The 26,778-nt window shown below is 35.0% G+C and overlaps 2 pseudogenes; one reads left to right on the forward strand and one right to left on the reverse strand.

Moving 5' to 3' along the window:
* LOC141518964 (PHD finger-like domain-containing protein 5A pseudogene) overlaps positions 1–12,005 on the reverse strand; it is a 63,149-nt pseudogene extending 51,144 nt beyond the window's left edge.
* Positions 12,006–12,053: 48 nt separating this feature from the next.
* On the forward strand, positions 12,054–24,377 carry LOC141519032 (ribosome production factor 1 pseudogene; annotated as a pseudogene).
* The last annotated feature ends 2,401 nt before the right edge of the window (positions 24,378–26,778 follow it).

Genomic DNA, 26,778 nt, shown 5'->3' on the forward strand with positions numbered 1-26,778 from the left:
TAAAATTGTTTTTGCATGCAATTGGAAAAATAAAATAGTAAATAATTATTTTTAAAAGGAGTATTAGGATAAGTTTTGAGAAAGTTAAGACTTAGGAGATACTAATGATAAAAGACTCATGATGATGATGATGATGATTATGATAAAGATGATGGCAACTAGTTTTAAAAGGAAGAAGATTCTTTATACTTCTTATCTTATTAGATACTCCAAACAGTCCTATAAAGGAGGTATTATTATCACCTATTTTACCAAAACAGAAACTGGAGCTGACAACCAGTTAATTACACCACACTGGTAATTAGAGTGTGAGGCAGGATTTGAACTATGTTCCGACTTATAGTACAGTATTCTATCCACTAATTCACCCAACTGATATTATAAAACTCATTTCTTTCATAGAATCTAGTTCTAGAAGGAAACTTACAAATCATTTAGTTCAACTCACAAAGAAGAAAACACTGATTCCTAGAATGTCAGAGGGACTTGTCCAAAGACATACAGGCAGTAAAAGGCAGAGGAATAGTTATAACTCAGGTGATGTCTCTGAATGCAGCATTCTTTTCATCTTAAAACTTTCTTATCACTTTATTACAAAGGAATAAGCAATGAGGTATCCTGATTGGTATAATTTCAGGCAGGCTATTGGGGTACCCTCTTTCCTAAGGTAATCTAATGATACCTGAAGTTCTTTTGATAAGAGACCAAATCCCTCAATCTACAATTATAGATAAAGGTTAAAAAAGTAGTTAAATCTGGAGTGGTAACCAATGGGCAATTCATGATAAGATATAAATAACTGAAAGCAGATGATTAGCTAAGAGTAAAAGATGACAAGAACAGGAGATGAAGCACTAAAAATAAACTGGATATATATATATATATATATATATATATATATATGCATGTATGTACATATACATATATGTATACACACACATATATATATATATATATATATATATATATATATATATATATATATATATATATATATATATATATATATATGATTTTTTTACTTATTTAAGGCAATTGGATTAAGTGACTTGCCCAAAGTCATACAGCTAGGTAACTATTGTCTGAGGACACATTTGAACTCAGGTCCTCTTGACTCCAGGGCCAGTGCTCTATCCTCTGTACCACCTAGGTGCCCCTAAAGGCAAACTTTGACTCCTTCATGGTTGTTCTTAACCAATGTTCAAATAGCCTTCAAACCAAATTGGAGGTTCCCATTAATGACCTGAGTTCTGAGTAGCATGTTACCTCTAGCTCAAGTCTCAGGATGTATGGCAAGAATACAGTTTCAGTATTTTCTCCCCTGCTTTGGAAGAATTCTGTAAAATCCAGTTAGCCTAAGAGTCATCTCTAGGATTCACATCTACTTCAGGGAAAGTCTAGATATGCAGTTCAGTTTAAGACTCAAGCACACCCTAGCCAATCCTGAATTTCTACATCTGGGTTAGACATAAAATGACCTGAGGAACTGGAAGAAAAGGTGCTCTGTGTACAAACATTCTTTTTCTGTGTGAACATTTCTGCAAAATGGAGTTGAACTTGTTGACCTCTAAAGTCTTTTAGAGATCAAAAATCTATGATATTATGATGATTCAAGGAGCTAGCATGGCCCTTTGGACATAAAACCAGGAAGATGTCGTTATCAAGTCCTACCACTAACTTATTTCCATAAGTTCTGATCACCAACTCAGGGTCTCATCTAATGCCCTGTATGAATACAATGCAATATTTTTTTTCTTCTGTATTTGGTGGTATCTGGCTAACTTCCACTGTCTCAGGCATTCTTGTGAATTCAATGTTTTGAGACACAGGAATTATTGGAATGACTCCCCAAACAAAATAGGGAGGTGTTTTTCTCAAGAAACTAGGAAGCCAAAAATAAAAAAAAGAATCTAGGAAGCCAAAAAAAAATGTAATCTGAAAAGGTGAAAGTGGTAAAGATCGCAGTAAGTCAAAAACTCCCTTTGCCTCCCCTCCTCTATGTGGACTTTGACCTCTCACCTCTGTGGCTTTGTTGTTATCTATATCTCAGCTGTCCCCTTATCTTCTGACTTTCTACCCACACTTCAAAGTGCCACTCAAATGGTAATTCTGCATGATTTCTTTTACCTCTTCATTGAGTAATGATCTTCATCTCAGTCCTCACATTACCTTCTCACCCCAACTTTATGCTGTATTTATATAAAACTGAATTATAATTATCTGCTTTCTAATAGAATGGACCCTTCTAGGGGAAGCCAACAATCAACTAGGCTAATGAAGGTCCTTGAGTACATGACAAAGAATTGAACGAAATTGATATGCTTAGACTGGAGAAGAGAAAAAGATAAATCTAGGTGGAACATGATTAATGATATTCAAATATTTGAAAGGTTATGATGTCAAACAAGGATTTGAATTAGTCCTCCTGACTCCAGGGCTGATGCTCTATCCCCTGTGCCACCTAGCTACCCCTAAAGCCCTTGAATTTAGAGTTAAGGTGTTAGTGCTTTATTTCTTCTGTATGCCTGTTTTCCTGTTGTCTTTACAGTTCTAGCTGGTATATGATGAGGAATCGGCTTTTTTATTTCCTCTGAATTCTTATAGCATCTATTGTCTGTACCACCCATATACTATTTATCAAATATTGCCTTGTAATGCAGTGATTTGTCTACCTTTCTTGTCTCTTCAAAAAAGATTATGAATTTCTGGAAGGCAGAAATTTTGTCTTACATATCGCTCTATCGCACATAGTGTTAAGCATAGACCTTATACATAAAAGACCCTTAATAAATAATTGTTGAATAACAATTGAGCAAAATAATGGATAAATGGATGGATTATATCTAGTATTGTCTCTGGCATTATATTACTAAACTCTATTCCAAATTCTATTCCAAACATTTTTACTGGCTATTTCCCATGTGTGTAATGCTCTCCCTACTCATCTCTTCCTCCAGGCTTTTGTTGGGCCTCAGCTAAAATCTAATCTCCAAAGAAAGCCTTTCCTGAGACTTCTTAATTCTCGTGTTCCTCTGTTAATTATTTCCAATTTATTTTGAGTATAACTTTATATACATACTTATTTGCTTACTATCTCCATCTCCCCCATAGATTGTGAGCTCCTTGAAAGAAGAGACTATCTTTTAAATTTTCTTTGTATCTTAAGTGCTTAACACAGTGCCCAGCAGGCACTTAAACATTTATTTCTTGACTCTGTGACTGATTGACTAATCTAGTGTTCTCCTTCCCTTAAAGGCTATGATTGTTTTCTGATCCAGTCCTTCATTGTCTAATACCTTAGAGTTGAACAGAGGCTATAGACTTAAAATTGGAAGACCTTAGAGGTCATCTACTTCCCTTCTCATTTCACCATTGAAGAAACTAAGGCAAAAGGATTAAGTACATATCTGGGAACTGAATTCAGGGTCAGATTGAATCCAGCTACAAATCCACTGCTCCTAATAATGCAATATTTGAATCTTTTCTTTTCTTTGCTTGCATTTTGTGGAGGGTTGTTTATTCCCTTGTGTTGGTGCAATCACTCCTTTTGGATTTTATAAATTCCTTAGAGTCAGGGGACAGATTTACTCTTTTCCTTTCTCTCCCCAGAGCACCAGTACTCTATTCCTCCCATAAATTGACATTCAATAAATGTTGTAACCAATTGACTTTGGAGACAACCACAGTACATTTTGCTAGAGAAGTGGTGCCCAAAGAAATTGTGACCCAAAAGGCTAATTTCTGGTCATGAACTACCTGTCAAAGTCAGAAATTATAGCAAGAGACAAAGTTGCTAAGGTGGTATTTAATCATTAAACCTTCCATGAGAGATCAAGATGTGACTACTTTACATAATAACAAGAACCCAGAAAGAAACAACACTCTTTGTAAAGCAATAATACAAATAAATATGTTTATAAATATCATTTAAAAATTTGTAAACCAAATGATTTTAAGTGAATTAAGGCAATTGTGAGGACTGATTTGGTAATACAAAGAATTAATGTAGAGGAACCCTAAGACCAGAGGCTGGGAGTCAGCTTGATCTTCAGATCTGAGCTCAAAAGTATAGTCACTTGTATGTCTTTTGCAAGTCATTGCAGCCTACTGTCTTCATTTCTCCATATAAGAAGTCTTTGAGCCTATGAATTCCTTTATTAATTGAATAATCTGTGTGTGCTGAATCAGTAATGCTTTTGCTGATATTCAAGGTATTTCACCATTGGACAACATCTCCTGTCTTTCCAGATTTATGTCCTATTTTTTTCCTCCATTTAACCTGGATTAATAACTATCCTTTAAACATTCTCTGAGTTTTCTGGTCCCACTTTCTTTATTCATTCTGTCCCCTAAATTTGAAATATTTGCTATTTCCCTTTTTATTTACTATCTTTCCTTTAAAACCCAAAGGAAATTCCTCTTCCTACATGATATCTTCTGTGATCTGTCATAAATTATCTTCTATCTTTAGCTCCAAAAAGAAGCATTGTTTTGCCCATGTCTTATGTACTTAATATTTGGTTTTGAGATTATCTTTGTGTCTTTCCATAAGCTCCAAGTGGGCAAGGACCACTTGGAGTATTTCTTTTAAGACTTTGCTCAGGATCCTGGCTAACAATAGGTATTTTACAGACATGTATGTTGAAAGAGTGGCCAACTTTGTAACAAAGTGGAAACATCTCCAAATATTCAGGAACATTTACTTTTATTTTAAGAAAATCATTCTGCCATGAATTCTTTCTACAAAGCACAGGAAAAAGAAGCATAAAGACAATATATTTCCCATCCACCTATAGACATACTTGACTAAAATGAATAGCTTTTTTTATATTTCTTGTACTAAGACATTTCATTCTGCCTTGATAAGAACGTAAATGAAGTGTTATACCCAGGAAATTTTTTTAAAAACTGTTTATCTCCATTGAAAATTCAAAACACTATCTCTTGAAAAGGTTATACAACATTTCCTAAATCTTCTCACAATGTGGCCAAAATTCCAGAAGTAATTAAGAGCACAAACCTCCTTGGGTTCCATCATCCTGAAGTGGGAAACAACTTTTTATCAGCATCTGTCCAGAAGATGGATGAGGCCATGGGTGTCCACAATCAGGGACAGGTTAACTCTTCCTTTCCAAAAGATTTCAGACCTAAATGAAAATTGACTGCTCCTTTCTCAAAGAATTACTGAAACCATTGGGCAAAAGGGAGGAAGTTCAGTCAAAACAAGTATTTATAACAAAAAGTCCAATTGTATTTTCTGTCTACTATTGTGTTTTTTTTACACTAAATATATCCAAACTATTTTGAAGGTAGAGATACAGGCTTAAATAAAAGGCTTGGTCTTAGTACAGGCACTGCCACAAACTAGTAATGTAACATTGCTGGAGACACATTTAATTTATGAATCTCAGTTTCTTCCATTGTAAAATTAAAGGATTAGACAAAGTGCTCTCTAATGTCCTTTCTAAGTTTCCCATTCTATAATTTTAAAATTCTCTCCTCCATCAAGATGAACTTTTTCTATATAACCTGCTTGATAAGAATATAAACATAAATAACAATCCCATACAAGAAGCATATTAGTTTGGACCTGGTCTATTAACCAATTGTCACATTTCTTTTCTCAATTCCAATTATACTGAACATAGATATTGAATTCTCATCCCAATTCATATTGATTTTCTTCTAGGGCTATAGTAAACCACTGATTTCTCTTCTCACTTTCAGATGTTGGGCTTTTTAATTTTGACCCTTCCTTTGTCCTGAAAAGAAACAAATCTTTATTTGTGACCAACAAAAACCAAGAGGAAAAAGGATGGGACCCAATGCATATAGCATTTTTTTGGTTAAAGTTCAATATTATTTGGTTGTGGTTTAAAACAAGCAATCAATTCTTAACTGGTTTCTCATATCCTTTATGCAGTACTATCTACCTGTGTCTCATCAAGACTCATTGTAGATTCAGGAAATGGACATCATTTTTTTAACATTTATTTTAGAAAAATAAATGTACATCTACTGCAAAAAACCACAGAATACACACACACACACACACACACATATATATTATTCTGTAATCTATGTCATCCACTCTTTTCTACTTCCTTGCCATAATAATGACACATGTAATTACCTTCCTACTCAGAGACCATGTAAAGGAGGAGCTTAGCCATTGGAACTCACTGAGACCATGCCTGCTTATCTTTATGAAGATCTTTTCCCACTCTACCACTGGGGGGGGTACTTTCCCTTTTCACCTCTTTTTCTGACCTTAGTGTGTACACAGTAAATGATTAATATGACTATAGTCTGGTTAAAGTGCAGACCCTATGACTTGCTTGACTGATATAACCTCTACAGGAAATATGTTAAGGAGCTTGGAGAGAATGGAGCATGAAAACACGTTCTCTAACTGATTCTAGTCACATGATTAGGAGGAGTCTTTTTCTACTGGATCTATAACCCAAACAATCAGTGCCTTTAGAAAGATTTAATCAGCTTCACCATTTCTTTGGTACAATCCCCTCTAGTAAAATGAACTGATTCTTTCATTGAAAGCTTCTAGTAAGAGACTAAGCTATAAGGGTGAAGATTTCAGAACTTTCTTCTCCTCTTAGTTCATATGGCTCCAAAGAAATAGGCTCGAGTCCTTGATGTTTTTCATACACTCTTTTCCATTCTAACTTCAGAGAATAGAGGCACAGGAAACTGAGAGTTAGAATTCATGCACATTGTTGCAGTCAGTCTAGCACTGATGTCCTAAGAAACAAAGAGTGATAAAGTCTTTGAACTTTAGTCAAGCAGTAAGACTCAGCAATGATGCCACCTTTGAATACGAACATAGTAGGAACAATATACCATATAGAAAGTACGTTAAGTTTTGGGTCATGCTCTCCAAAGACATAGGTCATATAAGTGAAATTATTTCCTTAAGTATTGCTCTGTGTTCATAATTTGTTTTTGATATAATATGTGAAACAAATATCCACTTATAAAGACTACTCAATAATACATGGTCAAATGGATCTTGGATGCTATTCACTAGCCCTTCAAAAATGAGACAAATGTTGTCAGAAGGAACTCAAAGTAATGAGAGAGAAAAAGATGCTCCATGAACCCAAAAATTCTCAAAGGGAATATAGCTGCCTGTTCCAGAAAGAATGGAATTTAAGTATACTCACTTAGTTAATAAATGAATAGACTCTAGATTTGTAACTAATTAAGTGTGGTAATTGGATCATAGATTTAGAGATAAGAAAAACCTCAGAGGCTCTCTAATCAGCTTCTTCATTTACAGATGGAAAACTGAGTCTAATAATATGGTTCATAAACAATAGTCACACCTAGTGCCCTTTCTACTGCTCCATGTAGGGTTTCTAGGCTAGTTATCAGAAATATATATGGAAGCCCAAATTAGGTTAGAATTGATTCTTGGATGGAGAATGACAAACCTCATGACTAAGAATTTGATATCAGAAATTAATCCTAACAGTATCCTAATAGTATAGAGAGGGAGCTGTAAGTGTCTCTCTACTCAGTGCTCTAAAAAAGCATCACTAAGTTAGGACAAAGACTCTTCCAACTTGGAGAGTTTTCTCAAGATTCTAGAAGAACAAAAATGGACCATTGCTAGATAAAATGTCATTAAGTTGTTAATATTGTTAAGTCATTCCATTCATGTCTGACACTCTTTGTGAACCATTTGATGATTTCTTGGCAAATATACTGGAGTGGCTTGCCATTTCCTTCTTTAGCTCATTTTACAAATGAAGAAACTGAGGCAATTAGGACTAAGTAACTTGTCCAAGGTCACAGAGTTATAAACTTGAATTCACAAAGATGAGGGATGAGTCTTCCTGACATCTAGCCTTTTATCTACTCAACTGTGCCAGCAAAAAAATTGAGAAAGAAAAATCCTATAGTCAAGGAAACCACATTCAAAGTAGAAATTATACTTTTTGTTTTGTTTTTGTTTTATTGTTATTGATATAAATATTGTATTTGTTTTCCAATTATATATGTTAAGTAGTTTCTACCTATGTTTTTGTAATGTTATGAATTTTATAATTTTTCCCCCAACCTCCCTTCCCTTTCCCCAACCCCCCCAAAGAAGGCAGTCTGATAATCTTTACATTGCTTTATTTTATTTTATTTTTTTTAGGATTTTGCAAGGCAAATTGGGTTAAGTGGCTTGCCCAAAGCCACAAAGCTAGGTAATTATAAGTGTCTGAGACTGGATTTGAACCCAGGTACTCCTGACTCCAAGGCCAGTGCTTTTTCCACTATGCCACCTATCCTCCCTGATAATCTTTACATTGTTCCCATGCTATACATAGATCAAAATTGAAAGTGATGAGAGAAAAACCATATCCTTGAGGAAAAAAATAAAATTTAAGGGATAGTAAAATTACATAGTACATAAGACATCTTTTTTTAATTGAAGATAATAGTCTTTGACCTTTGTTTAAACTCTACAATTCTTTTTGTGAATACAGATGGTAGTCTCTATCATAGATATCCTAAAATTGTCCCTGATTGTTGTACTGAGGAAATGAGCAAGTCATTAAGGTTGAAACACCCACATGTTGCTGTTATAGTATACAGTGTTCTTCTGGTTCTGCACATCTTGCTCAGCATCAGTTCATGCAATTTGTTCCAGGCATCTCTGAATTCCCATCCCTTCTGGTTTAAAAAAGAACAGTAGTGTTCTATAATATACATATAACACAATTTGTTCAGTCATTCCCCAATAGATGGATATTCAATCAATTTCCAATTATTTGCTCCTACAAAGAGAACTACTACTGTGAATATTTTTTAACGTGATGTTTTTACACTTTTTGCATGATTTCTGTAGGATATATACCTAATAGTGGTATTGCTGCATCAAAGGACATGGTGCACATTTTTATTGCCCTTTGGATATAATTCCAAATTGCTCTCCAGGAAAACTGGATGAGTTCACAGCTCCAACAACAAAGTATTAGTGTCCCAGAATTCCCAAATCCCTTTCAACATTGATCATTATCATTTCTGGTCATATTGGCCAATCTGAGAGGTGTGAGGTGGTATCTCAGAGATGATTTAATTTGCATTTCTCTAATTTGTAATGATTAAGAGCAATTTTTCATATGATTATGGGTAGCATTGATTTTTACCTTCGTATATCCTTTGACCTTTGGTCAATATGAGAATAGCTTGCTTTTTTTTTCCCCTGTGAATTTGACTCAGCTTGCTATATATTTTAGAAAAGAGTCCTTTGTCAGAAACACTAGTTGCAAAAATTGTTTCCCATTTTAATACAACTCTTTTGATCTTGGTTAGAGTGGATTTGTTTGTGCAAAAGCTTTTAATTTAATGTAATAAAAATTATCTAGTTTCCTTTTAATAATGTTCTCCATCTCTTCTTTGGTCTTAAACTGCTTCCCTTTCCATAGATCTGATAAGTAAACTATTCTATGATCTCCTAGTTTTCTTATAATATTGTCTTTATGTCTAAGTCCCATATCCATTTTGAATTTATCTTGTATAAGGTACAAGGTGTTGATCTCATCTGAGTTTCTGCCATACTAACTTCCAATTTTCCCAACAGTTTACATCGAAGAGAAAGTTTTTATCCCAAGAGTTGGACTGTTTGGGTTTATCAAACAGAAAATTACTATAATCATTCCATGCTATCTCTTTTGCACCTAGTCTATTCCACTTATTTACCACTCTATTTCTTTTTTTTTTTTTTTTTAGGTTTTTCCAAGGCAATGGGGTTAAGTGGCTTGCCCAAGGCCACACAGCTAGGTAATTATTAAGTGTCTGAATCAGAATTTGAACTCATGTACTCCTGACTCCAGGGCTGGTACTGTATCCACTGCGCCACCTAGCCCCACCCCTCCAATCTATTACTTAGCCAGTATCATAGAGTTTTGATGACTGAGGCTTTATAATATAATTTTAGACATGGTAAGACTAAGATACTTTCTTTTGCATTTTTTTCTATTAAATTCCTGGAAATTCTTGACTTTTTATTTCTCCATATGAATTTAGTTGCAAATTTTTCTAGCTCATTAAAGCAATTTTTTGGAAGTTTGATTGTTAAATCACTAAATAAGTAGTTTAATTTAGGTAGAATTGTCATTTTTATTATATTAGCTTGGCCTATCCACGAGCAGTTGATATTTGCCTATTTATTGAAATCTGATTTTATTTGTGTGGAAAGTGTTTTATAGTTGCTTTCATAGAGTATCTGAATCTGCTTTGTCATGTAGACCTCCAAGTATTTTATATTGGCTGAAGTTACTTCAATGAGATTTCTCTTCCTAGCTCTTGCTGCTGTACATTTGTGAATAATATATAGAAATGCTGAGGATTTATGAGGATTTGTTTTATATCCTGTGACTTTGCTAAAGGTGTTAATTGGTTCTAGTAGTATTTTTAGATGACATTTTTAGGATTCTCTAGGTATACCATCATCATCTGCAAAGAGTGAGAGTTTTGTTTCTTCCTTCTCAATTCTAATTTCTTCAGTTTCTTTTTTTCTTCTCTTATTGCTGAAGCTAACATTTCTAATACAACATTGAATAGTAGTGGTCATAACAGGCATCCTTGTTTCAGCCCTGATCTTATTGGGATTGGTCCTAAATTATCCCCATTATATATAATGCTTGTTAATGGTTTCAGATAGATACTGCTTGTCATTCTTAGGAACAATCCATTTATTCTCATGCTCTCTAGTTTTTTAGTAGGAAATGGGTGCTGTATTTTTTTCAGTAGCTATTGATATAATCATATGATTTCTATTAGGTTTGTTATTGATATAGTCAATTATACTAACAGTTTTCCTAATATTAAATCAACCCTGCATTCTTGGGATAAATTCTGCTTGGTCATAGTGTATTATGCTAGTGATAACTTGCTGTAACCTCTGTGATAGGATTCTATTTAAGATTTTTACAACTATATTCATTATGGAAATTGGTCTATAATTTTCTTTCTCAGTTTTGACTCTTCCTGGTTTAGGTATCAGCACTATATTGACGTCATAGAAGGAGTTAGGCAGAGTTCATTCTTCACCTATTTTTCAAAAGAGTTTATATAGAATTGAAACCAATTGTTCCTTAAATGTTTGAAAGAATTCACTTGTGAATCCAACTGGACCTGGAGATTTTTTCTTGGGGAGTTCAATAATGGCTTGTTTAATTTCATCTTTTGACATAGGGTTACTTAGGTATTTAATTTCATCTTCATTCAATCTGGGCAAATTATATTTTATAAATATTCATCCATTTCACTTACATTATAAAACTTAATGGCATACTGTTGGGCAAAAAATTCCAAATTATTGTTTTTAATTTCCACCTCATTGGTGGTGAATTCAAGTTTTTCATTTATGGTACTAGCAATTTGCTTTTCTTCTTTCTTTTTTAAATCAAATTAACCAAAGGTTAACCAATTTTATTGGTTTTTTCATAAAACCAACTCTTGGTGTTATTTATTTGTTCAATAGTTTTCTTACTTTTGATTTTAGTTATTTCTCCTTTAATTTTTAGAATTTCTAATTTGATATATGGGGGATTTTAGTTTACTCTTTCTCTAATTTTTTTAGTTGTATGCTTAGTTCATTGATTTCCTCTTTCTCTATTTTATTCATGTAAGCATTTAAAGCGTCATGCATTACCTTTTTAGGCTTCCCAGGTATGACCAGGATACATAAAAAACAGGTAAGAATTTTGAGATATCCTGGGAAAAGAACTATCATAGGATGAAGTTGCATTTTGTTTGATTTAGTATGTAATAATCATAGTCATTTGATTGTTGTGGATCATATAGAACTTCAGGGCTGGAAGAAGGAATTGAGAAGTGCCTACATAAAAGAGGTTAAAGCAATCTGACAGTAAACATTAAAGAAGGTTGGGTGGTAGACAGCACATCAATATCCTGTTACCAGTAAGAAGTTGAGACCAGGAAGGCTGTCCGCAGGTATCAGATACCCAGGGAAGAGGATGAGTGTCCATGGGATGAGTTCCTTAAAGAATGAGAATGATAACTGAGGTCAGTCAAGAATGTTTCTAGAAGAACTAACAAATAAATTGGGGAAACCAAGACATGAAGACAGTGCTGACTATGGGGAGATGTGTAAGTTGCTCAGGTTATGAATTAGAGATTCTGGTATTCTCTCCGCCTAAGACCAGAGCTGAGTGTGTAGTGGTACTTATCAACTAATTGATACTAAAAGGTGCTCTCTATGAAGGTTGCCAGCAAATACATTTAAAAAGCAAAGAAAGTGGTGGATCCAAGATGGCAACAGGAAAAGAGCCTCCCCTAGGTGTTCTCTCTATAATATTTCAAAAATCTTAAAATGATGACTCTAACTAAATTTTTGAGAGACATAGCCCATAGAAAGATCCAGTGAGGCAATTCTCCAGACCAAGGTAACCTGGAAAATACTGGAAAAACTGTACTACTGGGGTTAGAGTGGTGGCCCCACCAGAGTAAAGAAATTTCAGACTCCTGGACAGAGTCCTGGGGACGCTGGGAGTTACAACTTCTGCAGCAAAAGCAGTTTCCTAATTTGCACCCCGGGGAGCACCGGGCACAACCTGGAAGATCAGCAGGGGGATCTCTGCCAGAGCAAGCACAAAGCCCAGTCCCTCAGGGCACTCAGCTCAGCATCAGTGGCCACTACAGCCCAGATTCAGAAAATGGAAGCAGGTGTTGAGCCAGCAAGCAGAAGCCTCCAGGCAACTGAGCCCTGAGTTCTCAGCCCACTAAAGATGGGAGAGGGAGAATTCTGAGGTCTGTCCTCTGTCCCTGGAAGGGGGGTCTGATCACATTCAGATCGTGATTGCAATCTAGGCCCCCTATAGAACAGACCCCCCCCCCCCACCTCAGCCCCATGGTAGATGGGTGAACTTGTGTTCATTCACAGATCAGGAGAGCAGTCAGAGCTTCACACATTGAGATCCTTGGGAGGGAGGTGCCCCAGTAATACTCAGAAGCTCAGGAAGCACACCAAAATCAGGCACAGAATAGAGAAATGAGTAAACACAGAAAAAAGAGGAACACCATTGAGAAATACTTTGTCTATACTCCCAAGAGGGATCAAAATACTCAATCTGAAGATAAGGAAGTACAAAGTCCTGCATCTAAAGACTCCAAGAAAGAAATGGAAGTTGGGCTGAGGCTATGACAGAACGCAAAAATGATTTTGAAAATCAAGTAAGGGAAATAGAAGAAAAATTGTGGGAAAAAAAAATGACAGAGATGCAGGAAAAACTGGAAAACCAAGTCAGCAGCTTAGTCAAGGAGATCCAAAAAATGGTAAAGAAAACAAAATGTTAAAAACCAGCATAGGTCAAATGGATAAAACAGTACAAAAAGTTATTGAGGAGAAGAATGCTTTAAAAAGCAGAATTTGCCAGATGGAAAAGAAGATAAGAAAGCTCTCTGAGGAAAATAAATCCTTCAGCTGTAGAATGGAGCTAAAGGAAGCTGATGACTTTTATGAGAAGTCAAATCACAATACTTCAACACCAAAAGAATGAAAAATTAGAAAAAATTGTGAAATATCTCATTGAAAAAACAACTGATCTGGAAAACAGATTCAAGGAAGATAATTTAAAAATTATTGGGATACCTGAAAGTCATGATCGGGAAGAGAGCCTTGAACTCATTTTTAAAGAATTCCTAGAGGAAAATTGCCCTGACATCCTAGCAGCAGTGGAAAAAAATAGAAATTGAGAGAATCCACCTATCTCCCCCAGAAAGAGATCCAAAAAAAAAAAAAAAACCCAACCCCCAGGAATATTATAGCCAAGTTCCAGAACTCCCAAATCAAAGAGAAAATACTACAAGCAGCCAGAAGGACACAATTCAAATATTGTGGAGTTGCAGTTAGGATCACACAGAACTTAGCAGTAACTACATTAAGGGCTCATAGGGCTTGGAATATAATATTCTGGAAGGCAAAAGAGCTTGGAATGCAACTGAGAATCAACTACCCTCAAAATTGAACATCCTCTTCCAGGGGTAAAGATGGACTTTCAATGAACCAGGGGAATTTCAAATGTTCCTGTTGAAATGACCAGAGCTGAATAGAAAGTTTGACCTTCAAATACAGGACTAAGGTGAAGCATAGAGAGCAGAGGAGAAGGGTAAACTATGAGAGACTTAATGATGATGAACTGCATGTATTCCTGCATAGAAAAAAGATACTGATAATACTTATATGAACCTTCCCATTTAATAGAGCAGGTAGAAGGAGCTTTTATAGCTGAAGCACAGGAGAGAGCTGAATTTGAAGATATAATATATTGTAAAAATGGAGTCAATGGCTAAAAAGGAAATGCACTGGAAGTAAGAGAAAGGAGAGGTGGAATAGGCTAAGATATTTCGTATAAAAGATTTTTGTTTGCAATGAGTTATTGCAATGATATGGATGGGGGAAAGCGAGGGGGAATGAAGAAACCTTTACTCATATCAGAAATGGCTCAGAAAGGAAACAGCATATGCAGTCAATAGAGTATAGACATCTAGAGTAAAATGGAGAGAAGGGGGAAAGGGGTAGGAGGGATGTGGGTGATAGAGGAGAGGGCAGCTCATAGGAGAGAATATCAGATATAACAAATTTTCTTTTTTATTTCTTGCAAGGGGCTGGGATTGGGTGGCCTTTCCAGGACCACAGGACCAGGTAGTTGCTGGGGTCTCAGGGGTGGCTTGTGGGCTTGAGGACTCTTGGCCCCAGGGCCAGTAATCAGTCTGCTGCACTACTCAGCTACCCTACAGCACATTTTAGAAGAGGGACAGAATGAAAGGAGGTAGAAAATATATTATATGGTAGTGGGGAGGTATGAATGGGGGAGAGGGAATTACAATCAGCAATAGCAACAATGGAAAAATATGGAAGTAACTTTTGTGATGAACTTATCATAATGAATGTGATCCACTCGAGACAGAAGTGATGGTATCAGAACACAGATTGAAACACATTTTTTTCTCTTTTTCTTACTTTATTTCTCATGAGGGTCTATATTTTTTGCTGGAGGGGTTTTATGTTTGTTCTTAAACGAGAATATTTTAGTAATATATTTAAAAAAATCACTTGTACAAAAATTAAAAAGAAAAGAAAAGTGATTATGATTTTCTCCTTTCTAGTGAATCTAGAAAAAGACAAAAAAAGAGCACAATTTTCTGGTCGACTTGTAGACAAGAAGAATTTATCAAATATATATGATGTCCCAAAAGTTTGAGTAAAACTTAGGTCTGTTAAAATTTTAACTTTAGGACATTTTGATTTTTGATCTTGATTTTGGCAAAATATAAAAGAGGTATAGTCTTTGTTGCCATTCTTATTGAAAATATGGGGAGTTGTGGCATGATTGATAAAATATGTTTAGATAGACTTGGAACTGACTGAATTACTTGACCCAAAGAGAAGAATTCACATTAGGGTGTCCAGTGATTCTGGGGTTGACCTTATGCTATATAACATTTTAACCAACAGTCTTAAATACTCATCAAATTTGCAGGTAAAAGAAAATTGGGTTTGCTAACTATGTTAGCTTAGCACAGTTGATGGCAGAATAAGTTAAATCAAGTCAACAAACATTTATGCCTGAATTCAAAATGACTTTGACAAAATAGAATAGTGGGTGACATAAAAAAGATATACCTTAGCAGTGATCAATACAATGTATTATATGAGTTTAAGCATTCAGGGTCACAAGTTACAGATGTTTAAAGAGTCACTAAACCCCAGGTTGTTTAAAAAAACTAAATATTTGGGTGGATTTAATGATCAATATGAACCAAGTGAATAATATAGCTCCCCCCAAAAAGCTTCAAGTTGCTTTAAGAAAGGCATAAATTAGAGGGCAGCTAGGTGGTGCAGTGGATAGGGCCCTGGAGCTGGAGTCAGGAGGACCTGAGTTTAAATCTGGCCTCAGACATTTAATGATTGCCTAGCTGTGTGACCTTGGGCAAGTCACTTAACCCCATTCCTTAAAATAAGTATAAAAAAGGAACTCATTATCAACTCCAAGAAAGGCACAGATAGGGTCCAGATATAAAGAGGCAATAGCTTCCATTGTATTGTGAATTGGTCCAGACATGGATTCTCATAATCATTTCTGTGAAACATATTTATAAAGAATATCAAACCGTAGAGCATACAGAAAGAAGACAAGAAAGATGGTGAAAGTTCTTGAAAAGTCAGAACTAGGAATAATGAATGAAAATTTCTGGGGGGGGGGAACTTTGAGTTAATGGAAACAAAAATCTCCCTAATTATTAGAGTTATCTTAAAGTGATCACCTTCAAATATAATGGACTTCCCTCAATGAAGATCTTCAAACAAAGACTAGGGAAACCCTTTATTGTGTATTTTGGATAAGGGAATTCTTTTTAAATATGTTACGCTAGATGGTCACTGGAATTTCTTTCAGATTTGAAAATCTATATGAAATAATACCTATTATATGGAAGGGGAATTAGTTTGTCTCCACAAGGAATAAGGACCAAATGGCTGAAAGTTTTAAAAAGACAACTTTTAGTTTGACACAAGTATTCCTAACAGTTTTCTGACATGGAAGGGGTAGCTTGAGAAGGTGCTGTCTTTTGGAAACTTCAAGAAAAGCCTAAATGAATACTTCTTGTGATAAGGATTTCTCTTTAAGGTATACCTGGGATTAGGTGAAGCCCATAGTGCTTTCTAGCTCTGAGATTCTATGAAAGGTTGCATTCCATAAAGACTAACTCAACCTTTGACCAACAAAGCTGTTTATTGTTCACTGATCAGTAGTAATACCACAGAAAAGCAATAGAAACAATTTTTTTCATTCTACTCCTTGCAGTGAGATTTTATGTTTTGTTGAGCAACAAAAGATGTTCATCTTTCCTTAGAAAGAAATTTGCTAATTTTAGTTCACAAGAATTATAAGTCACCTTCTTCTGCACTATTAAAGAAGAGGGTGCAGAATGTTTCATATAATTTTTTCCAAAGCATAGGTTGCTTGGCTGACTTTTTTCTTCTTATCTTATTTAAAATCTAAAAATTTATAATGAATCTGAGGAGGGAATAAGAAGGAAATCTGGTTTATTGAAAAACAAAAGACATTAAATCAGGTCATTAAGTCAGTCTGTCAGTAATTATTTACCAAGAACCTACCATGTGCCAGACATGCTACTGTGTGCAAGAAATAGAAAGATGAATTATCTCCCTTTGTGGAGCTCACTTCTAGTAGCTAAATCAACATCCAAAAAAGTAAATTCTCACAAGATATATAAATTTTCAGTAGTCTCAGAGGAGAAGTCATTAGATTAGAGGGGAATTGTGAGAGGCTTCTTTCAGGAGATTAGCATCTGAGGTGAGTCTTGAAGGATGTCAAGAAAGAGAATATTCCAGATTTGAGAAATAGTCAATGAAAAGATAAATCTATTCTTAATAGAAAGCAATGAATCCCAAGGACTCTGCATCTTGGTCAAAAAGTACATGATCCATTGATTCAATAAACTTTTGGCCACATTGATTGGTTATTTGCCACTTTGATAGTTTAGGACAAGTTATGTCTTCTTGCACTTTGTGTATGAATGCTAACCATTAGACTTGGCTCAGTTAGAAAGTTCTAATGATATGTCCATGGAACTTTTAAATAGAGGATCTCACTAGGACTGACTGGAAAAATCACTAGTTTGAGCAAATTACTGTGTGCTAATATAAGGAAGTTTCTATAACTGATAAAATCTGGGCGATGATATCCATATCTCTGTATCTCAGGTCTATGGTGAACAAAATTCTCATTTTTATACTTATTATCTAGCTCTGCAAACCATCTGGATTGCTGACTGAACAAATTCTCTTGAATAAGCTAAACCCTGGGCTCTTGCCCTAGGCTATAGATGAACCATACTGTAACCTTTATCCAAGCTTGCCTCTCAAGGTTTGTAGCACGTCTATTAACATTGACATTTCCCTTTTAAATTCCATAGACTTATTTAAGGCAATAGTCTTCTGAAGGGGGGGAGGGGGAAAAAAGGTCAGTTGGAAATTTATGAGCTTATTGTGCTTATGAAATTGCAAAAAGGAGTCAGCCTTGGCCATGCTGGCTGCAGACAAGTGTAGCTATGACTAAAATTTAGTGAATGCATAAAAGGAATCAGGGCCCTTAGAGCATCATAAATTCCATCTGCCTAGCCACTCCAGAATAGTCTTGATGGATCATTGTGTCCACATGTTTAAATGGCTGTCCTTAAAGAAGGAAGGAAGCAGGCTGATTAAATACATAAACAAAAACAGCAATATCCTTCTCATCCTTGCTTTTCAAATTGGCAGGATGGGAAAGGGATCCTAGGAGGGTGGTGCAGGCAGCTGCTTCCAAGGTGTGATTTATAGGTTGTTCAGGGGAAGTTCCTACCTGCCCAGAAGGGCCTTTAAAAAAAAAGATGTTCCCCAAGAAGAGTTTCTCATAACCACAAGGCATCCTTTCACACAGAGACAGCACCAATATGGAAGGCAGAGTTCTGATTTTGGAATCACAGGACCTAAATTTAAATCCAAGCTCTGCTACTAAGATCTTGGATTGTGGCCTTAGACAAGCCATTTTGCCTTCATTGGCCTCAGTTTCCTCATCTGCAAATGAGGATGATGCTCTTTAATATCTCTTCTAGCTTTGAAATATATATATATATATATATATATATATATATATATATATATATATATATATACACAAGAATAGTTTAAGAGCAAACAGGTTTGGAAGAAAGCAGAGAACAAAGTAAATTGGATCCAGATCAAGTCAAAAGTTGACTTGAAATGGCAGAGGAGGAGCCTAGAGGGAGATCTGGGGCAAACAGAATTGAAGAGTAATATTCTGAATGTAGAAAGGGCATGGAGGACTGAGTTTTACAATGTGAATGCTGGGATAACTGTAATTAAGAGCAGGGGTTTACTGGGGAATATGGAATGGGAGAGTCTAAGAAGGACAGTAAATGAATAATCAATCTAACAGAATTTGAGAGATGAAAGGTACTCCAGTAGTAATCAAGTTTGAACCATTATAAATAAATTTGCAGCTAAGAGTGTAATACATTTGACTTTCTGGCCCCTACCTCCCAAGTATGCCCAAGAAATCATCTTCTCCTAGCTGACCCATTCCACTTTAGGATAACCAATTCTAATTATTGGAAGATTTATTTGCATGAACTGATGCTGAGTGAGATCAACAGAACCAGAAGATTATTGTACACCATAACAGCAACATGGGGTTGTTGATCAATCTTAATGGAGTTGCTCATTCCATCAGTGCAACAATCAGGCACAATTTTGGGGTATCTGTAATGAAGAATACCATCTGTATCCAGAGAAATAATTGTGGAGTTTGAACAAAGACCAAAGACTATTACCTTTAATTAAAAAAAAAACAAAGAAACAAATGTTATCTTATTATGTAATTTTGCTAACTCTTATACTTTCTATTTTCCTTAAGGATATGAGTACTCTCTCTCAACTTAGATCAATATATAGCATGGAAACAATGTAAATACTAACAGACTATATTCTGCAGGGGTTCGGGGGAGAGAAGTGAGATTAGGGAAAAACTGTAAAATTCAAAATAATAAATAAATTAAATTTTTAAAAAAGATTTATTTGATTATTTTTTTGCCTAATATCAAGCCTAAACTGGTCTTTTAAAAATTTCTGCCCAGTGATCTTGGTTATGTTCTTTAGTGTCAACAAAATGAGTCTAGTCCTTCCTCTACAACCATCCTTTAAATATTTAAAGACAACTATAATCTCTCCTCTCTATCATTCTCTTTTGTAAGGCAAGTATCCCTAGTTCCTTCAACCAATTCTCATGTGACCCTTCACTGTCCTGGTTGACCTTCTATGAACATTCTTTTATCAATGTCTCTCTTGAACAATGGTATCCTGAGCTAAACACAAGAACATAGATAATGCCTGACTATCCACATGAAATCTATGGGTTTTTTTTCTTAATTGGGAAGGGGGGGAAGAAAATATTTATTTATAGTACTCTATGAGTTGTGAGAACTGTTAACAAGTGGTTTCAAATATTATCTCATTTGATCCTCACAACAACCTTGGGAAGTAGTACCATTATTATTTCCATTTTATAATTGAGGAAACTGAGACAAATATTGGTTAAATTACTTCTCCTGGGTCAAATATCTCAGAAGTATCTGCAACTCACTTTGAAATCAGGTCTTCTGATCCTTGGCTCTGGATCCTTTACTAAATAAAGGAAAACATATTCAGATAAGAATCAGGACTGAACCTTTGATATGATCAATACAGGTAACTCCTCCAGAAGAAAATTCCTCCTATCAATGCAAGTTTGTACCTGATATAATCCTATAATACTACAAAGGTGCCTAGAGCAGATGTGTCAAACTCACCAACAGAAAGCACCTGGCACAGCTCTTGGCTGAATTTAATTAAAATGTAATTGAGAAACATTTAACAAAATGAGAAAAAAGACAATACAACATTAGTAATATTAATTTGTATTTTGCTGAGTCAATATGTAGTCAGCAGAAATTCATTTTTATTTGAATTTGACAGCACTGGTCTAGAAAATTGATTAATTGTTACTTGCCCAAGGATCTCACAGTCAATATGGGTAAAAAGCAATATTTGACTCTAGGATTTTCTGGTAACAAAAATGGTCTTTGGTCCAATATACTAACTGCCTCATGTGTTAACAGATACATGTGTATCCACATGCCCAAATTTTTCTGTGTTTAAAAATATTTATATATGCAATTATTTACATATGTGTATATATGCAAAGTTATGAAAAATTTGGAATTGATTGACATGGGAGTTGATAACAAAGGACTATCCAGAATGGTGTAGCCATATCAAAGTAAGCATTGTGCTCTGTGAACAAGGCAGAATTGAAGGAGCTCAAAAAGGAAATTTGAGATATATAAATTTAGAGATTCCATCCCAAATGTTTACATGGACTATGAGTGTCCAACCTATGGTAGAATCTTCCAAACTTATATTGATCTATGAGCCAGACTCAGACATACTTGACTAACAAAATGATGTTATTTTGTTCCTCTTAGAATGGAGGACAGCAACCAACATATACACATCTGTACTATGTATGTGTGTCTGAGAAAGAGAGAGTTGAAGACAGACAGACATATAAACAGAGAGACAGAGACAGAAAGGGAGACAGAGAGAGACAAAGAGAAAAATACAGAGAGAGAGAGAGAGAGAGAGAGAGAGAGAGAGAGAGAGAGAGATATCCACCAAAGGCCAAAAAATAAGATGCAGATTCTACTTTTAAAAGGTAGTGACATGAAAACACAAATCCCAGAATGCTTGTTGCCACTATCTGCAAGTTTATCAGAAAATGGAGAGGTAAGAGTTAGGTAGTACAGTCTAAGCTACAACTGAACAGTTGGCTACATACAAGGATCCAGAATGGTAAGTCTAAAATGGTGTGATCTTAGAGGAAAAGGATGCTAGTGTAGCCTTGTCATGAAGACTTGACCAGTCTTATTCATTTTGCCTTCAGTTCTACAAATTCAATTTTTGTACTCTGCTTCTAAAACCTTCCAAACATTGTTAGTCTCTAAGGATTCAAATATAATCTCTGTCCTCCAAAGATAATGAGGGAATGGGGGGTGCAAAACACAAGCAAATAAAAATGATATATGAACTCATTTCAAGGAAAGTCCTGATACTTACTGGGGAAGAGATGGACAAGAGGAGAGGGAAAAGAAAAAGTATTGCCATTTAGTAAATAGCACCTGAACCATCTTTCTGCCATGATAGGTAGCACCTTACATTATGAGGAGGAAGGGAGGATATGTGCTTTACAAATATGCATATTTCATTTTTACTTTGTGTATTTAAGGAATGCAATGCCAGTGAGTTTGGACTTAGGTGGGACTAGAACACTATCTGAAATTTTTCCTATACTTAATCTTTAATGACAATATTAAATCATGGTATTTTATTCTTTTTTTAAGCAATGAATAATTTTATAATCAAATATATATATATATGTATGTGTGTGTATGTGTGTGAGTATACATATATATATTATATCTACATATAAAATGAGTTTTTAGATTATGAAATAATGTGACAGGTTTCTATGTATAGCTTTTGAAATCAGGCTCTTCATTCTAAGGTCACACCTTATACATGAATAGTGCTTATAGTCATAACAAATATAACCTTAAATAAAATTATTGGGCATATAATATAATGGTATCTTTCATCTTTATGCTATATGCTCTTTAAGTACAAGTGGTAAACTCTTCATGTCAGTGACATCAATCAGTAATATGTCTTTAAATAATTATAGTCAAATTGATGAGTGACCTCTCTAGTGAGGTTATTCCTTCCAGTGGCATAGATCACCAGACATCTATTCTTGTCTATTCTATGATATTCTTATCCATGTCTTCCTCTGGATCCATCCCTGGGGATCTACTGAATATTCTAGGTATTTCTTCTCTTGGAATCAAAAGTATACACCATATCTTATTTTTTCTTCTTTTATATACATTATTCTACTTCTCTTTCAAAATGTATTGTTTATAAAGAGTGCCTGCATGGTTCTTTCCCACTATGTGCCTCTCCACCATTCTTTGAATGATCTGTAACTTCAATTCTTTTGGGAGAAACAACCATATGATATGATACATAGACATATAATGGCACTGGATGAATGTTTATATTAAACAAGAAGATGGTTCTTTGTTTTGGAGTCATTGGCTCAGGGGTATTTACAGAACTTGTACTTTTCCATAGGCAATTTCCTCTGGAAATAATTGTTATTATTACCACTATAAATGTTGTTCTTAACATTGTTATTGATGTTGTCCTAACCTGTGATTTCATCAGTATGATTATTTCCAAGTATTAAAACTCCTTGTGTTGAAGAAGATTAGCAATCTATCTGATACTTAAAGTCTAGGTGAAACAGAATTGGAATCTAGGTTATCTTATTCTCCCTGTGTTAGGTTATGCGGCCTTCTTGATAACAATTATTAGTACTCCTACTTTAGAATTTCTGCATTTATTTAACACATTAAGTATGTTTTTATTAGTCAAGGATGAAGTCCTGTTTGTCAAAGTTCATGACAAAAGAGAGCTATGGAGACAGAAGACACATTATAGGGAGAGGTGTCCTAAAAGGGTCTCAGTGATCATCAGGAGTTGATCAAGAAACTTTTGTCGCAACTAAATATAAAATAATGAATACTGGAATGATAGAAAATGAAGGCTTATAAGTTCCATATAATTAAACAAATTTTTATAGCTTTCCTTTCTACAGGCTTTAGGCTCTCTTACCAGACTTAAAGCTAATAAACTGTTGGATCATCATTTCTAGGGAAACCCATAGTCACTCCCCTCCCTTGGACAGAGACACATATCTGGCATAATAAAATTATTAAGGAAGATATACTCCCTTACTAGAGAATCTTTATAGGTAGATGTACTGTGATGTCAAAAGCAATAGTAAGTGTGTGGTCAGGCCCATGCTCTGGGGGCCAAAGCATGGTGCTGAGTGAGCAAGCTAGAGATAAGGACCAGCTGGATATGAAGTGGAAAGTTCCAGTTACAGCACCTTGGGAGGCCCTTGGGGAAGGGGCTGCATGGAGTAGGGCCTTGGAGTAGATTCAATAATGACCTGTAGCCTTCATCCCTAGATTTAGTATTTCTGAGATCAAGATCAAGCAGCTGTATCCCACTTCATGTTTGTGTACTGAAAGCATCAGAATCAAAAGGAAAAATTGACAGTTAAGAAAAAAACTTAAAAAAAATATCAAAAGAGACACTTAAAGGTGAGACACCACCAAAAACCAGTTTCCAAGACCATCAAAAACCTGAGTATATGATAAGATGATAGTAGGCTCTAATGAATAAGAGGTTGTTTATGATGACACTTCAGAAGAATTAGATTCTCATTTCAACAGACAAACCACCCAAGATTCTTTATTATCACACCAGACAGATATTGTGGGAGAGCAGTGAGGTTCTGCAAACAACTATCTATTGTCATACCAAACATACTTATTGGCAAGCTCGAACTGCTTGGTGTTTGCCCCCTCAAAAAGATAAAGAGAAAAGATAAAGTACCTACCTAACATTCATCTGAAGTAATTCTAACTAAATTTACAAGAAGATGGAGTCATTTCTTTGAATGTATATTTGCTTCTCTCTTCCTATGTGATCCTTAGTTCATTGGAAGGCAAGTTGCAACATTCCATAATCAGTGAGATTATATCTTTTTTTAGATTTTACTTATATCTTTTTAAGAGTGAATAGAAACTTGGGCAATCAAGAACTTTAACCACATTTTATCTTAAAGTTATGATCTCTTAAAAAAGAAATCTAATCTTTAATTCCAAATAAGAAGTATATACATACATATATATGTATATATATATATATATATATATATATATATATATCAGTTAATGAACCCTGTGAAATGGACATAAGTAGAAGGAAATTTAATTTATGAAGTATTGAGAAAAAAGGATTGGTGATCACTGGACTGGGGCTGTTTTGAACTTTGTCAGTTATTTTTGACTAAGACATCTTGTCTGAAGAAAGACACACTCACTTCTCAGCCATTTATCACTAAATATCCTTTCATCAATTGATTATTCTTTGAATGGATCAGATCTGGTAGTAACATTAAATAAAATGTGTTAAGGTAAGTTCTTCAATATATTCACTTTTTATAACTTTCACCTTGTAGTAAGAGCTTGAAAAAGTATAAATAACTCCCTCCCTTTGAAAGTCAGGTTGTTATCTGATAGAAGAAAAAAGAATAATTATAGAATGGTTTAAAATGGAATTAGACTAAGAATCTGGAGAACAAGATTCTAGTACTTCTGTTCACACATAAAGTCACTGAAAGAACCTTTCTACATCTATTCATTAGATGATAATCTTGCAGTAGCATATCCTATTAAGTTGGTATGATGGGGACCAGCAGAGAGACTCTAATTATTCAGTAGAACTATTTGCCATTATAGGAATAATAACTCTCTATTCTGCATGAACTGAATCATGTTTATGAACATTGAAACAAATATAACACTTATTGCAGATTTATTCTATGATTCTTGGAAACTTATTAACCCTTAAAGAACTATAAAAATGTGATTTTCATCTGAATATTGTTTTCTGGTAAATGTATGAACTAGCAGAAACTTTTCTTTTGGGAAAAGTCTGACACAAGTAGAAATTTGGATGATTAAATTGACACATTGCTGTACATGGTTTTTCAGACTTCAGAATTCACTCTCCTATGACTGGTCAAAATTCATATGTCACTATATCATATCACATCACAGACTGACATTTGAAAACTGGATTTGATAATCTAAAGGGTAAAAAAGTTTACATAGAAGAACAACATTTTAAATTTTTTTATTAAAGATATTATTTGAGTTTTACAATTTCCCCCATAATCTTACATACCCCACCCCCAAGGAAAGCACTCAGTCAGTCTTTAGTTTGTTTCCATGTTGTACATTGATCCAAATTGGGTGTGATGAGAGAGAAATCATATCCTTAAGGAAGAGACAAGAAGTCTAAAAGGTAACAATATATCTGTTTTTTTTCTAAATTAAAGGGAATAGTCTGTGAGCTCTGTTCAAACTACATGGCTCTTTATCCAGATACAGATGGCACTCTCCTTTGCAGAAAGCCCAAAATTGTTCCCAATTATTGCACTGATGGAATGAGCCAGTCCTTCAAGGTTGAACATCACCTCCATGTTGCTGTTAGGGTATACAGTGTTTTTCCGGTTCTGCTCATCTCACTCAGCATCAGTTCATGCAAATCCCTCCAGGCTTCCCAGAAATCCCATCCCTCCTGGTTTCTAATAGAACAATAGTGTTCCATGACATACATATACCACAGTTTGCTAAGCCATTCCCCAATTGAAGGACATTTACTTGATTTCCAGTTCTTTGCCACCATAAACAGGGCTGCTATAAATATTTTTGTACAAGTGATGTTTTTACCCTTTTACAGCATCTTTTCAGGGTATAGACCCAGTAGTGGTATTGCTCGGGTCAAAGGGTATGCACATATTTGTTGCCCTTTGGGCGTATTTCCAAATAGCTCTCCAGAAAGGTTGGATAAGTTCATAGCTCCATCAACAGTGTAATAGTATCCCAGATTTCCCACAACCCCAACCCTTCCAACAATGATCATTATCCTTTCTGGCGAACAAGATTCTAGTACTTCTGTTCACACATAAAGTCACTGAAAGAACTTTTCTACATCTATTCATCAGATGATAATCTTGCAGTAGCATATCCTATGAAGTTGGTATGATGGGGACCGGCCATATTGGCCAATCTGAGAGGTGTGAGGTGGTACCCCAGAGAAGTTTTAATTTGCATTTCTCTAATAATTATTTAGAGCAATTTTTCATATGGCTATGGATTTTTTTAATATCCTCATCTATAAATTGCCTTTGCATATCCTTTGAACATTTGTCAATTGGGGAATGGCTTTTTGTTTTAAAAATATGACTCAGTTCTTTGTATATTTTAGAAATGAGTCCTTTGTCAGAATCATTAGTTGTAAAGATTGTTTCCCAATTTACTACATGTCTTTTGATCTTGGTTACAGTGGTTTTATCTGTGCAAAAGCTTTTTAATATAATATAATTGAAATCATCTAGTTGGTTTTTGGTGATGTTCTCCAACTCTTGCTTAGTCATAAACTGCTCCCCTTTCCATAAATCCGACAGTTAAAGTATTCCTTTATTT

Source organism: Macrotis lagotis, chromosome 1 (genome assembly GCF_037893015.1).
Source record: "Macrotis lagotis isolate mMagLag1 chromosome 1, bilby.v1.9.chrom.fasta, whole genome shotgun sequence".
NCBI lineage: Eukaryota > Metazoa > Chordata > Mammalia > Peramelemorphia > Peramelidae > Macrotis > Macrotis lagotis.